This window comes from Papaver somniferum, chromosome 2 (genome assembly GCF_003573695.1).
Source record: "Papaver somniferum cultivar HN1 chromosome 2, ASM357369v1, whole genome shotgun sequence".
NCBI classification, from domain to species: domain Eukaryota; kingdom Viridiplantae; phylum Streptophyta; class Magnoliopsida; order Ranunculales; family Papaveraceae; genus Papaver; species Papaver somniferum.
Window position 1 is genome coordinate 89,319,906 of NC_039359.1, and position 15,512 is coordinate 89,335,417.

The 15,512-nt window shown below is 37.0% G+C and overlaps 1 long non-coding RNA gene and 2 pseudogenes across 1 annotated transcript; 1 reads left to right on the forward strand and 2 right to left on the reverse strand.

The window, feature by feature from the left end:
• Positions 1-7,950: 7,950 nt before the first annotated feature.
• LOC113351584 lies at positions 7,951-9,460 on the forward strand (annotated as a pseudogene).
• Positions 9,461-9,937: 477 nt separating this feature from the next.
• Positions 9,938-14,280, reverse strand: LOC113353688 (annotated as a pseudogene).
• Positions 14,281-14,481: 201 nt separating this feature from the next.
• Positions 14,482-15,153, reverse strand: LOC113353689. The gene is made up of 3 exons (XR_003361462.1): positions 15,099-15,153; positions 14,930-14,986; positions 14,482-14,520 (listed from the first exon to the last, which is right to left on the reverse strand). It is a non-coding gene; the product is annotated as an uncharacterized LOC113353689 (long non-coding RNA).
• Positions 15,154-15,512: the final 359 nt, after the last annotated feature.

Sequence of the window (15,512 nt, forward strand, 5' to 3'; positions counted from 1 at the left end):
GGCAACTTTTGGTCGCAATGCCAAATTCCATGGTTTATGTCAAAACCCTAATTTGGGCGCGCCTAAAGTATACGAGCCATACCGTCCATGCCACCATGCTGCTGGCCTCCAAAAGAAAGGTAGCCACGATCAACGGCTACCTTCATCCTGATATGCAGATATCAACCGTACAAGTTCGCCACCGTGCCGCCAAACCCTAATTTGGCTACGTTGCCAATTCTATGGCCACGACACACACTTGGCTATGGTGCCAATTCTTTGGTCACGACACCAAACCCTAATTTTCCACGCCAAGAGCATGTGCAAGCTATGCCGCGGATACAACGCTGGTTGCTGCCAACGAAAGGTAGCCATAATCAACGGCTACCCTTCCTCTTGAGATATAAATCTCGGCCGTCGAAGGTCTCCACTAAACGGACAAGCCTCTCAATCTTCACTTTCCACACATAACAACACGCTATACGTTTTCCATGAAAACACTAAAGACATCAAAACATGTCACAAACTGGGGGGTGCTCGTCAGGGTATTGGTCTGGCGGTTTACAGCGTGCGGCGTGCAAAACGCTTTTTACAAGAAAGTGTCATAAGAGAGAGGCGGTTAGTAATGGCAAGAAATAATGGTGAAACGTACCCTCATTATGGAAACATCAATTCCAGGCGTTACCCGTTACCATTGTTCTTCCACCACGCAATCGCTTCCACTTCTTACGAGGCCAGGGTACGTTTTATTGTGACTTGTATAAATAGGTCTCACCTATTTCCACAAAACACACGTTTTGGTCAGGAGAATACAACACTCAGAAATCACCTGTTAGCTTTCCACATTACTAGCGTTTCACCTTCTGATACGAGTCGTAATACAACCACTCTTCCAGAATCAACTATTCTGCCTTCAACACTCTCTTCGCTTCCCTCCCTAAGACCAACTCTTCTCCTTCACTTTTGTGACCGAAGCAAGTCTAGAACGACCATTTCTTGGTTTAGGCCGGATTTGTACAGATTGATCTCTCGAATATAAAGTACTCCCATGCAGTACATTATTTAAGGTTTAGACTCGTTTCTCACCCACACACGAAATTACCGAAATCAGCAGAAACTGTTTTCACCTTCAAACAGGTTCTTAACCCAATACTTGTCGACAACATGACATGTTTTCTTGCAATGGGTGCAATACAAACCTTCCTTGTAATTAGACTTCCTTTCTTCTTTGCTCCTTTCACCTCCTTTCATAGTGGTACCTACAGATTTCACCTTAGTATTTCCCTTTGAATCAGACTTCTTAAGCCTGCCCTCAATGGCATTAGCTTTTATACTTGCTTCAACAATAGTATCTACTGAAAACATCTTCAACTCCTTCCGTATATACTCATGGAACCCAGAAATATACTTCATATAGATAGTATGATCTTCCAAGTCCAAATCCAAAATCATAGCTTGATTCTGAAATTATGAAGTATATTCTTGTACGGTTTGGTTGTATGACTGCTTCAAGTTGTACCACTTGAACCATCTCTCCTCAAGGTAGCCAACCGAATAAAATTGTTTCCTTACAACTGCCTTGAATCTTTTCCACGACAATACTCCCTTACCTTAGTTTTGTCTTTGATAAGCTTTCCACCAGGTTAGAGCATGCTTTTGTAGCTTCAATGCCGCGAAAGCAATCTTTTCTTTTGAACCATATTCAAAGAAAGAAAAATACATCTGTAGACGTTCAATCCAATCATCCAGTTTCTCTACATTGACACTTCCATCAAAAAGTGGAATATCAACACGGAAATCAATTTTCAGATTCTTACCATGAAGTTTAGTCGAGGTAGAACTTTTGAGAAACTTACTTTTCTTCTTTTCGTCCTTATCTTCTTCTTCTTCTTCTTCTTCCTCATCCTCATCCTCTTCTTCCGAAACTTCAGGTGAAGGTATAATATTTTTCTTCGTCTTCGGATTGGGTGTATGAGAACGAATACATTCAGTTAATTCTGCCAAAAAAATTTTAGTTCATGTACCGGTTTGCAAACTTAAGACTTTTACCGTTTCTGGAGTTCATAGAATATTTTCAGTTTGCGTACCGGTTTGGGTACTAACTGAGTCTAGAACATAGAACTGTATTGGCTCACTTACTGGTTTGAATACTTTAACCCGGTTCCCTTACCACAGTTCCACAATGATTTGTATGTGAACATAAGTACCTATCCGGATCACGAAACAAACATATTTTCCCATAATGTGCATATGAATATGTGCATCACACATATATGAAAGTCGATATATAGATACTCCGCTATGTATACGAATGCATGTAATACAACTTCAGACATATAACAGTTTTCCCAGTTTGTAAGACTGATAACACTGATGTGAAGAAAAAGATAAGTAAGAGAACCCAAAGAAGAAGGATAAAGAAAATGAGTTAACTGTAAGTATACACCATTAAACTGGTATCTATTTTAAATTTAAAAAAATATAGAGGTTAAAAAAATACAGATTTGTTCTATTGCACTTACGAATTTTGAGGGAGAAACATAAAATAGAGACAAGGATTTTGTGTTTTAGGTTGAATTCTTTTTTTTATGCATTGAGATAATTAGAAACTTGGTCATCTCCAGTTACATTTTAGGTTACCTATCATATGTATTGAGGAGGAATCAGAAAATGAGGAAACAAATTTTTTGTTTTAGGTTGAATTGGAGAAGCTGTTCCCTACCTATAAAATTGGATGACAATTTTCTCTCTATATGTGTTTGTCTTGTACGGAAATGATAATTCATACATTTTTATTAGTTGATTTGTGTTTTTATTGCAGACCTATCCATGGAGGGGAAGAAGCCTGATGTTTGTCGAAGTCCTAGACTACTCGATCTAGCACGTCGAGAATTCAATGCAGCAGAGAATGCTTGAGACAAGCAACATCATAGTTCATTCTTGATGTAAAAGGAAATTTATGATTGGAAAAGTATTAAATAAAAAATTCAAGTTCAGTTGTGATTACTTTTGCACATTAACATGAAATGATTTTTACCATTTGACATTGATCATCATCGAGTGTTGATTTTGACCGTTGATTACTGCACTAAGACAACATAATTACGAAACGAATGTATCGGCAGACGCATCACGCATGCGTGCTATACTAGTGCCAATAATATAAAACTAGCCAGTATCACAGTATTATAGCAGTAAAGTTACCGAGTGGTGATATTAGTGGCCTGAGTTTGAAACTCGCAAGGACCAAATAAAAACAAAAATAGTAATAGTAGTACAAAACTAGCATAACATCAATTATTCTGGTCAGTCATTAAATAAAAAATAAATAATAATAGTAGTACTCCATCTCTAATTTCTTTTTCAAATTCAAATCTATCGCCAACTAATATCATCCTCTTATTATCTCTGATTTTTGTTGATATGTAACCTAAATTTTTTTTGCTAAGAAACACACCATTGCATTAACAAAGAAGAGAATTACAAACATCAGACAGGTTCACCTTCCTTATCAAAGAGTTTAAGAAGGAAGTGATGGAGACCCAAAGACCTTTTAGACTATTTGTTCTAGCTCGACGTGCAAGTCGATCCGCTAAACAAATATTTAGACGCTTAACATACACAGTTTTGAAAGAAATAGACTTAGATAATAAACATGGACATTGTTCAAGAAGATCACCACTCTGCCACTCTATATTACATCTGACTCCATTAACAAAATGCACCAGTTGGAGACAGTCACTAACAAGAACAACTTTGGAGAGATTCATCTCCTCTGCCCAAGAGATTGCCAAAATTAGAGCAGTAGATTCAGCACCTACCGCATCTGAAATCAATCCAAAGTCAGCTCTCGAAATTCTTACATTACCTGCACAATCACACCAGATGACACCCATTCCCATCTTAAAATATTTAAAGAACCATCAAAAAAAAAGAAATGATCCACTTCAGCAGTCGGGATTTTAATATCTCTACAAATAAGAGAGGGACAGTGCTAGGGAGAAATATAAGAGTAAATCATTCGCTTAGTATCCAAAATAACACGGGGAAAGTCAATCGATTTCTGCCTAAAGAGCACATCACACCTCAACTTCCAAATACACCACATCACTATAGCACCAACAGAAGGCCATGAAACTTTATAAGGAGAAGCAGCAAGACCAGGACTATGCCAATACAAAAATAAATCATCAATCCATTCCATATCAGTTAAAATCAGGTATTGTAAAGATATTCCAAACCAAACATGAGCAGCAATATGGCATTCAATAAACAAGTGCATAATTGTTTCTTCTTTATTATGACATAAAGGACACAAGACATCAATCTCCTGGTTATACAACTGAAGCAATGTATTCACATGGAGCATATGAGAAAATATTTTCCACAAAAAGAACTTGATTTTCGGTAAACAATTAATACCCCAAACCTTTCTCCAAATTCCTGAAACCTCAGACGAAACTATATCATTCACAAATATTCTATAAGCTGATTTAACTGTAAACTTGACATTCTTTGTTTGAGCCCACATTAAAGAATCACTATGACTAGGATTTAATCTAATAGATCTAATTATAGTAACCAACTCTTGCGGAAAAAGAGTAGAAAGAAGGTTATAATTCCAGCAGTTATTATGAGAGTCAATTAGTTCATTAACATACGTATAATTACTGTAAGAAGGATGAGAAGACGACGGAGGGTTACTATAACCTGGAATCCAGATTGAATTCCAAATATTGATAGAATCACCATTACTAATTTTTACAACAGAGTTAGCCTTGATGAATCGTAACCCATTTACAATACCTTTCCAGATCCAGGAAGAAGAGTCAGCAGCCATGTCTATCTCCAACAAATTCTGATTTGGAAAGTATTTATCTGTAAGAAAGGAAGCAAGTAAAATATTCGGGTTTTTCAAGATTCTCCAGCCAAGTTTACATATGAAGACTCTGTTAGTAGCATGAGTATTCCTAATACCTAAACCACCACTCAATTTAGATTTACCTATATCCCCCAAGAACGAAAATATGACGCGTGTTTAGGATTTTTTTTAGACCACCAAAATGTTCTCTGAATGGTATCAACTTTAGAAGTGACAGACTTAGGAAGAGGAAAACATGCCATATGATAAATAACTAAGGAAGATAACACATGCTTAGTGACAACTGTTCTTCCAGCAACATTGAGATTTGTCTTCTTAGAAGAACTTAACCTAGAGTAAAAATTGTCAATGAGAAACTTGAAAGATTTTGTTTTATCTTTCCCAATAAACAACGGAGTACCTAAGTATTTTTCAGAACTATTAAGAAATTTCATTTTAAGAGTTTTGGATAAGATTTTAATATGCCTATGATGCATTTTATCACTAGTAATGAAATCTGACTTATCAAAATTAATCGCCTGACCCGAGGCTTTAGCAAAGACATTTATAATCTTTAAAATATTTCTAGCATAAGTGACAGAAGCTTTGGCAAACAACACACAATCATCGGCGAAAAAAAGATGAGAAATAGAGGGACTATTCTTCTTGAATTTGAAGCCCTGAATCAAATTTTTCTCTTCAGCTTTCAGAAGTAATTGAGACAGAACTTCCATGCAAAGAATTAAAATATAAGGCGAAAGACAACCACCCTGCCTAATACTCCTAGAAGGAAGGAAAGTTTCACCAGGAGTACCACTAACCAGAACTGAATAAGAAACCGTACTAATGCATTGATATATCATTTGACACCAGTCATCTGAAAAATCTAACTTTTTGAAAACGGAAAGAATGAAAGACCATTCTAGTCTATCAAAGGCTCTAGAAAGATCAAGCTTTATAGCAATATGATTATTTTTTTTTTTCTTTTTCTTTTTAAAAGAATGTAGAATTTCATGGGTGATGATTATGTTATCATGAATCCGTCTGTTGGCAACAAATGTCAGCTGATAAGGAGATATCAAAGTGTCTAAGATTGGTTTCAAACGATTGGTTAATATTTTAGAAATGATTTTGTACATAGAATTAGATAAACTAATGGGTCTGAAATCATGAGGGGAGGAAGGATTCTTAACCTGGGGAATTAAAGTTATAAAAGTAAAATTCGACTGCTTAAGGAGAAACTTATTTTTGAAGAAACTCTGCACATGAGAGATACCTTCATCCTGGACAATGTCCCAGTTATCCTTAAAGAAACCATCCGGGAACCCATTAGGTCCTGGAGAACTCCAAGGAGCTAAAATATCCTCAATTATGTAACCTAAAATCACATCTTCAATTCTCATCCGGAACATACCATTAGGAAGTGATTCGGTAATCAAACCTTGATGAATACATTTTCCTTTCTTCATTTTCACTTTCACAACTTCACCACCACCACCAATTTCCTCTGGCCAAGCTTTTACATCCGTCTTTGTCAAACCAGGCAACTCAAATTGCTTTGGCTGTTTAGGTTTGATATTAATGATGAAGTAGACATTTCTATTTATGAATCGCATCAAACTCTCAATCGGATTAGAGGAACAAATCGGCAAATTGAACCAAATGGAGCCCGATTCTAGGGTTTTACTAGAACCGGAACTGACCCGAATGACATAAAATCAAAAACCCGAAACTAGATATAGAAGCTGAAGAATAGAAACCGGTTTCCTTTTCTGAACATATGACGAGCGCATAGAGCTATATATAAACTCAACCCTCCCTGGCCATACCATACCATTCATCATAATCTATTCTCACTTCTCTCTGCAAAACTTCCTTTAAGCTTTCTTTACATAAATTCTTGCAAGATTTTATTTCTTCTTTCAAATGGCAGCATCAGCAGCATTAGAATTAAAACTAGCGACGGCATCAACTTCAGCAGCATTAGAATTAGTACCAGCGATGGCATCAACTTCAGCAGCATTAGAATTAGTACCAGCGATGGCATCATCTTTCAGTAGACCAGAATTACCAGTGATGGCATCAACTTTCAGTAAACCTCTTGTTTACGGACAATTCTTACTTAACAAATTTGATCCAGAAGAGCAAGAAAATATTGAAGAATGTAAAACTATGGTACCCATTCTTGACCACAGATATAATCATGATGATCGAGTACCAAAATTACTGGTACTGCTCGTTAAAGATGATGGTCCATGGGAAATCAAGAAAAAACTTGAGAGGAGTGATCTTAATGGTTTGTGCAGACTTCTTGTGCCTCATAAAGATGTTGAGAACTTCATATTCTCATATTGGGATGTCAGACTTGTGCAGAGGTTCAAATCTGGGAAAGGGTATGGTGTCCCGGTTGAAGTCAGAGAATTTGAAACTTGCAGGGCTCATAAACTAAGATTCAGGAAGTGGGGAAGTAATAATTCCTATGTATTTCAGGGTGGATGGTCTGAACTCTGGAAGGCCATGAATTTACAAGTTGGTGATGAGATCGGAATGTTTTGGAATTCTAAGTCTAATTTCTTTGTTTTCAAACTACTCAACAAGCATTCCGAAGCAATCACAGAAGGCGGCCTGATCGAAACAAAAAAACAGAAAAACAAACTACTCAAGCAGCATTCCGGAACAATGTCAGAATGTCAGACCAAAACAAAGAAAGCTAAAAAGAACAATGACAGACTCGAGGAACATTCTGAAACGATGAATGTTGTTGCTTAAACTCATCTTATGCATTCAATTTGTAGTAATTATTTTCTTTCTTTTTCAATGGTGTAATGAAATTTGTTTAGTTTAGTTATCCAGATCCAGATATGCATCTTAATCCATATTACCTTTACCAAAAATAGAGATAATTTCTAACAAAATCTTGTTAAAAATTGGTGTAATTCGAGTTTTCGATTATCCATCTATTTTCAATCCTTTAATCTCTTTATAAATAATAGCATTGAATAATTTTCTATTCAAACATCTCTACAATCCTCTCAGATACCCTCTCTATACTACCTACAGGCTGCTCTTGCCTTGATTTGTTTCTGACTAAGAAACGCTGCGGTGAAAGCATGGCAGACGATAAGCAGTTTTATTCAAAACCTTTCATAGTTTTCTGTTGGTTAATTGCAGCAGTAGGAGGTCTTATGTTTGGTTATGACATTGGAATTTCGGGTGGAGTGACAGCAATGGATGATTTCTTGTTGCAGTTTTTCCCGGCTGTATATGCTAAGAAACGATTTGCAAGAGAAGACAACTACTGCAAATTTGACGATCAACGTGTTCAATTGTTCACTTCTTCATTGTACCTCGCTGCACTTGTCTCGAGATTTTTTGCGTCAAAGGTTTGCACGAAATATGGTCGAAAGCAAACAATGCTAGTAGCTTCTGGGTTCTACTTTATAGGAGTAGCCTTGAATGCTGCAGCCAACAATCTTATTATGCTGATAGTCGGAAGAATTTTGCTTGGATTCGGTGTTGGTTTTGGAAATGAGGCAGTTCCAGTGTTTTTATCAGAAATTGCACCACTTAATTATCGAGGAGCTGTCAACATTCTTTTCCAGCTATTTCTGACCATTGGGATTTTGTGCGCAAATCTTGTAAACTTCTTCGTGTCCAAGTTCCATCCTTGGGGTTGGAGACTAGCTTTGGGTTTAGCCGGGGTTCCTGCTTTCATGCTCTTTCTTGGTTCTTTTATTATCCCTGACACGCCTACAAGCTTAATCGAGCGTGGTCAATTGCAAAATGGAAGAACAATTCTTCAAAAAAATCCGACGAACTGAAGAAATTGACAATGAATACAATCAAATAGTACATGCTAGTGAATTAGCTCATCAAGTCAAGAACCCCTTCAAGAAACTCGCGCAACCTTCCAGTAGACCACCTCTAGTTATTGGTATGCTGATGCAAGTATTCCAACAGTTTACCGGAATCAACGCTATTATGTTCTACGCTCCAGTTCTATTCCAGACCGTTGGCTTTAAGAATGACGCTTCGCTGCTATCCTCGGTTATTATAGGCCTTGTAAATGTCTTCAGTACATTGGTCTCAATCAAAACCGTTGACAAATTTGGTAGAAGAGCACTGCTTCTTCAAGCTTGTTGTCAAATGTTCATCACCCAAAGTGTAATAGGGATAATTCTGCTAGCGGATTTGAAGACGACTGGATCGCTAGGCCGTGTAGAAGCGATAGTTGTAGTTTTGCTGGTTTGTTTGTTCGTGATGAGCTTTGCGTGGTCATGGGGGCCATTGGGTTGGTTGATTCCAAGTGAAACATTTCCTCTTGAGACAAGAACGACGGGTTTTGCATTTGCAGTTAGTTCAAACATGTTCTTCACCTTCGTCATAGCCCAGGCATTCTTATCAATGATGTGTCATATGCGTGCCACTATCTTCTTCTTCTTCGCCGCTTGGATTCTCGCCATGGGACTTTTTGTTGTGTTTTTCTTGCCAGAGACAAAAAATGTGCCGATTGATGATATGAATGAAAGAGTTTGGAAGCAGCATTGGTTTTGGAAGAAATATATGGATTGTGATCACGACCAAAATGGTCAGAAGGTCCCTAACCAAATTCACCCTTAATGCAACACTGGTGAGAGGTTTCCCACGAGGCATAGCCGCTGGGATGCACTATGGCATAGTCAGTTTTTTATCCTTAGTTTGTAGCTGTCTAAAAACAGAAAGGCTTGTTATTTAGGTTCACACAGGATCAGACTGTACAGTTTGGATCCGTGGGTCTGTCACAAATAATCTTGTTGTAATATCTTTGCAAATTTGTCTATCTTGGTGAAATGTTTTTACGGGAAAATCAGAATTTCTGACTTCTGCAATAGACAACGCTTCCAGCTCCAGCCAAGCTTCCTTTAGATCATTCAGCAACAAAAATTGAATGCTACGTTTCTAGACAACCATTTTAAGGAAAAACTCAGCTATTACAAGTTCAGCTGCAAATGGGTGCCCGTGCCACTCGTCTAGCTGATTTTGTAAGCTGAAACCAATCCTGGGGTTTCAAACAGATTCACATCTTCACTACTAAGCGGCCAGATATTTCATTTACTTAAACAGGCAATTATATAGATAAATGTAATGTATGCATTACATTACATTATCAAACTGTAAGAAGTACTAGTAATACCCATGATGCAAAAATTCTATATAAATCGTCTAATAAGCAGATATACAACTTAGTTATCAGGTCATTTTTATTCACCAGAACTTTCTGTGCTCTTCCCTCTTTTTGATTTCAATAATCTATTACTCCAACGCGCCACCACTTTGAGATTTCTGACGCTTCATGTTTTGGTGGATGGGCTCTTTCACCTGCAACCACCATTACGACGGAATAAGTATAATTACAGAAATGAAACAGAAAATAGAACCAGGCTCAATAGGATTTTAATTAGTTAACACAATTGTTTAACAAACCAACAAAGACCTTAAAATGAAAAACCAGGGAATTTAATATCCTAAACAATGAGGGTTTATTAGATTAGGATAGAATATATACCATGCTAGTTTTCCTGGAGCGCTTTTCCTGACTGGGACGACAACGGAAGGTATCATCACCCTCACGACAGTTAGTGAACCCTCTCCCATCAACACCATTTCGCATATCGCTCCCTGGTATGCCACTCTCCCTTGATGCTGCAGGCTGCATATCAGAACATAGGACACATAAAGTTAGAAAGGTGTTTGTACAAGAAGAGCTATAATATATATAACAGGAAACAGGCAGAGGAGGAGTTAAACCTCATTTCTGCGAATGGGTGTGTTGTTTCCAAGTTGCTCCTGAGTTCTAGACGATGCATTCTGCTGAGTATCAACTGATCTTTCTCGAGTTCTAGTAAGATCAGAACCAACAGAGTGGAGACCGCCGCAGGTTGATATGTTTTGAGGTTCACTTATCTCCATTGCCTGTTTAATTCAAGAAAATACGTTATGAAATGTCTAATTCAACCACAGAATCAAGAACAAAGCAAAATCGTAATATGACTTATTATTACCGATAACTTGATCTCCAAAACATTCTTGACCTCAAGTAGCTTCTTGTCAGTCAATTCAGATCGAATGACACGTTTACCTGGGGAGAAGTATATGATCATCATAGTGAAACTTGCATTGTCAGTACTTCACTTCACACTTACATGCTTAATTGAGAAAACTGAGTAATCCTGATTCAAGAAGTTGATTATGTTACCTAATCTTGGTTTGCTCTTGGCTTCCACATATCCATCACAAGCCATCCTATCGAGCAGTTTACGCACAGTTGCCTGATTTGCCTCTCCTTCCAGCTTACTTTGAAGTTTAGATATTGTAACATAATCCAGTGGAAGGACATGATACAGAGCCTATATTTGAAATACAATAAGATTAGACATCACAGTAGAAGGATTAAGGGGGATGGCTTGGGATTTAAACTATGCCTTATCTAACTTGATAGATAAACTACTAAGTTACTATGATGAGGTACCTTTGATTTACACAGGAAGCCAACTCACCTTTAAGTACAAGTAGTCTTCATCATCCCGTCGCTGAACCTTCTCATCAACTTAGTTTGCTTGTACATCCATCTTTTCCTTCACAACAATTGCCTGATTGGGTTTTTGAGGTAGTTTGGTTAGTGATCACATAGGCTATAGACAATGATGATGACCATGACAATTAGATATTGGAGGCAAATATGAACTGAAAGAGAATTGACCTTCAGCTTGCTGATGGAGTAAGAATCCTTTCCCGTTCTTGACAGTATATTTTGGTTTACAAGTTTATCCATGATTTCTGGGGAAATAAAAAGAATTAAAACTGCTTTCTGCCAATGCTTCAACTGTACATACTGATTCAAGTTCTTTGCTCACCTTCAGTCAGAGCCTGCAAAATGAGAACAAGTTGAAACCCTTGAATTAGTCCTTTACACCAAATTACTGGAGAATCGGACAGAGAATTAACATTTCCTAATCACTGGAACAATCCCACTTAGAACAGTGTTCGTTTACAGCTTTGTTATTGTACTAGAAATCAAGATTGTTAAATATGACTGCGATTTGCTACAATTGTCAAAGTTGTGGCTAAAGGTGCCACAACTTCGGCTTGCTCGCTGCAAAATCCGACTCCATAAAGTCACTTGGATGAATATGACATTTTCTAACTTAGCAACCACGCCGTGCACTTAGATGAGTTGATTCTACTACTTACCACTGATATGTCCGGGAAGATAGAGAGAACATCAGTCAGTTCAACATTGTCAATGTGGCGAGAGCTAATCCAGTCTCTTACACGTGTTAACAGATGTTCGTCCTCTTCTGCATCCTGTGTATCATCTGTAATAGATTTAAACCATTAAGTCAAGGTGAATTTTGACTAAAGTTGAGCTACTGTGACTATATTAGGCCTTTTCTGTTAGTCATTCAAAATATCTAAGCTACCTTCATGATCCGCCATGCCATTGTTTCCACGTGATCGGGCTTTATCTGTCATCACAATTATAATTATTAGGTTTTAAAGTGGCGAAAATGAAATGGAAGAGAAAAGGGATGAGGAAAAGGCTGAAGTGGGAGATAATTACCCACGGGAGCTACAATGTACCTATCATCATCATTTGCTGAATGGCTCATCTGACAAAACATTTCAGAGTTTTTCAAATTCTATTCTCAAGCTTCAACGATGTTTCCCAACAATTTGAACGAAAATAGAGGCTGTAACATGACAAATAAGTTACGCTATAAGTGTACCTCACTATCTGAATCTGAAGGATCAGTTGTTGGCGTTGAATCAACACCCAAGCTGATTTCCTCATCATCTTCCATGTCATTGTTCTCATCTTGACAAGGATCCAGGATGCTTTTGACCTGCGCAGTTTCAATCTTACTCAAATTGAATTCGAAAGATCAAAAAAACCTAAACCTCAGGTTTCACTCATGCATAATTCGGTATTACCAATTTACCTTGAGAGCTAGTACGAAATGCTTGCTGTTAACATTTCCGATTTCCATTTTGAGAGGGTTCTTCAACCATGGACGGTTAGCTTCTTGTTCTGAGCAGCCTCTGAAGAATGGAGGCTCATAGTCTATAGGCTGCAAGTTTTCCAAAATATAACTTGAATGTTAGGACAGTATTTCCATTCAAGATTCAAAACTTTTACAAGCTATTAATCTAATGAACAAGTATATTAACAGTACAAATACTTTTGTTCATGCATCCAAGACCCCTGGGGACAGACTCGGGATGAGAAAAAAATACATATAAGAGTTGGACGAAGATAATCAGGGGGAATTCAGTTTCAGAAGGCATCTGTAAAAATTTAGTTACAGCAGAACATAGATAATCTAGCCCAATTTTACTCTACCACACTTTTGTGCAGTTCTTTGCATATATTAGGCCATAAATTGTGAAATTTTACTTCAATTGGACACTGATCACTGATATCGTTCTACAATGGTGCAAAAACGGGCTAGAAACAATATTAAGACAAAACCAGGTAAAGTCAAACAAAAAGAATCAACAGCCGGATGTAAACAAGGCCAAAGAAACTCACAGTGACATCCTCGTAATAAAGAAGCATCATCAAGATTGTACGCTGAAACACATAAGAAAAAATGAACTTATAGACATGCAACATATTGATCACCTAATAAAACTTCCATATGAAGATCTTAATGAATTTGTGTACCTCTTCTGGCTTACGGTCCAGTGTTCGCATCAATTGAACCAGAGTTCGGACCATTTTACAACCAGAACTCCTGCCAAAACCAAGTAAAAAGTGTTTAAACACAGTCAGGCAGTCAGCAAACTAACCCACTGGATTTCAAACCACAAAGAACAAAAAACAAAACCAAATCTAACAACCTCAAATGCTCGCTACTATACCTCATTTGGTTTGGTGTAATGTCTGTATTGCCATTAGACTTGAATGTTGCTCCTTGTTTCTTATTTCCAGTACGACTTATGTTCATCATCACCTCTTCACTGTCAGAATTCGAATAGCTAAATGAAACTGCACAACACAATCCATTCATGTATGAGTACTAACTTCATTTATCAATCTCCATCCAGAATTCAAAGCTACTTTAAGAGTACACAAAGTAAACTCCAACTTATCAATGACAAAATCTAGCTTATCAAATGCAAGAAGAAGTGAGATTTAACATACAAGCATATTCTTCTACCATAGGTCCATCAATAGCTTCAGATATGCAGAACAGAAGCATCTTAAGGTATTTCTTCTGTAATGCATCATAAACTCCTGAAAGAACACAAAAGTAAATAATCTAATTTTAGGTAATCTTGCTTGCAATTAAGGTATTTGTACAAATCTCTTGTGTGTGTTCTAAGTGAGACCTTATACCTTTTTCCATCCAGTCAATAAGTCTTCTGGATTCAACATCTATAGGCTTGAGCTTCTTGATTTTTCATCTCTATTACAAACCACAATAACTAAGTTCATCACATACATGTAAAAGACATATTCAAAAAGAAATAAAATACTAAAAGTTATTTGCAAAGAAATTCTGAGAGTTTGAAGTAGATCCGACAAGAAGCTATAATTTACTTAAAGCAGGAACTGATTTATCATTGAAATAATTTTCAGGGAAAAGCTCCTTGATGTAGCTGATGTTGAATATCGCAATACGAAGCAGGTTTCTCGTCTGTTTAGGGCGATTCAAATCAAAATTAATAAACAACAAAAAGAAATTATCACCCTAAAATATCTAATAAACAAGGAATTCGAGCAGAAAACCGATAAAAAAATCGTATATCTTAGAATCAATGAAGCAATTCTTCATAGATTTCTATTCGATTTCACATAAACGAAAAAGAGCTAAAAACCTAACTAGATCTGATCAAATAAAATTCGAATAATAATATCTTAAACATCGTAGGAAAAAACACTGTAATCACTTCACCGATTCTAGATCTTCAATCTTGACCTAAAATAATACTTAATAATAGCAAAAATGGAACATATAATCATGTTTTCACAACGATTTCAGCTAGAAAAACTTCCTTCCTGAGAAATTAGCTCAAAGAAACGTAATATAAATCGCAAAATATTACCAGTAATAGAGAATCTTGTTCTGTAATTTCTGCTTCCTTGAGTTTCTGTGCTATAACCTACATAAAAAAATTAGTTCAGAGATCGAATTAGCAGATCGATGAAGAAGAAGAAGAAGAACTGAACGAAGATGAAGAAAAAACACAGAAAAAAAAGTTTCTAGGGTTTCACCATTTTTGCGTAATGAGGTAAAGTTTGAAATTCGAAATTTGAAATCTGAAAATGAGTAGAGAGAGAAATGGCGGGATAAAACTGAGAGAAAGTGTTGCTTCACTGCTATTTATAGACGAAAGTAAAATGAAAATTTCGTGAATTAGTCGTCATTGGCCGCTGTCGATTCAGAATACACGTGGCACTATCGAGTGAAGAATGAGATTTGGACTCGGAGTTGTGTGGAACCTCGGAATTTGCCATCTCAGCTGATCAAGTAAGCTTTCATTGGAAGGTTCAAGAATCAGGATTTGACGGGAGACCAGCCTCCACAGGGATACCTGACCTGCCTCCACATACCACAGGCCATTCAGTAAAAGTTAGTTCTAAGTGGTTTTACCGTGTTTGATTACTGATAAAATCATACTTCGTAAT